The sequence below is a fragment of the Lupinus angustifolius genome, chromosome LG04 (assembly GCF_001865875.1).
Source record: "Lupinus angustifolius cultivar Tanjil chromosome LG04, LupAngTanjil_v1.0, whole genome shotgun sequence".
Classification (NCBI taxonomy): domain Eukaryota; kingdom Viridiplantae; phylum Streptophyta; class Magnoliopsida; order Fabales; family Fabaceae; genus Lupinus; species Lupinus angustifolius.
This window is the reverse complement of record NC_032012.1, coordinates 21767513-21767836: the sequence shown is the minus strand read 5'-3', so window position 1 is coordinate 21767836 and position 324 is coordinate 21767513.

The following is a 324-nucleotide window of genomic DNA, read 5'->3' as shown; positions in this document are numbered from 1 at the left end:
GTGCATATTGGTTAGCATAGCCTTATTTCTTGATTTTGCTCAGGAGTGCAAAAGGTTAAGTGTGGGGGTATTTGATGAGCAATATATTACACACTATTCATAACCTTAATTTAGCATGATTGATGATTCTTGGTGACTAATTGAATTTGTTTCACATGGTTTAGTTTTTAGACTTTATTGGACTAATATTCCTAAAATGAGTTAATTTGGGATTATTTGGCCTGATTAAATCTATTATCATTTTCAGATCACATTTGGCACCAATGAAATTTTGGGCATTATGGAAGTCGAGGATATTTGTTGAAGTGAATATTGTATTTTTAA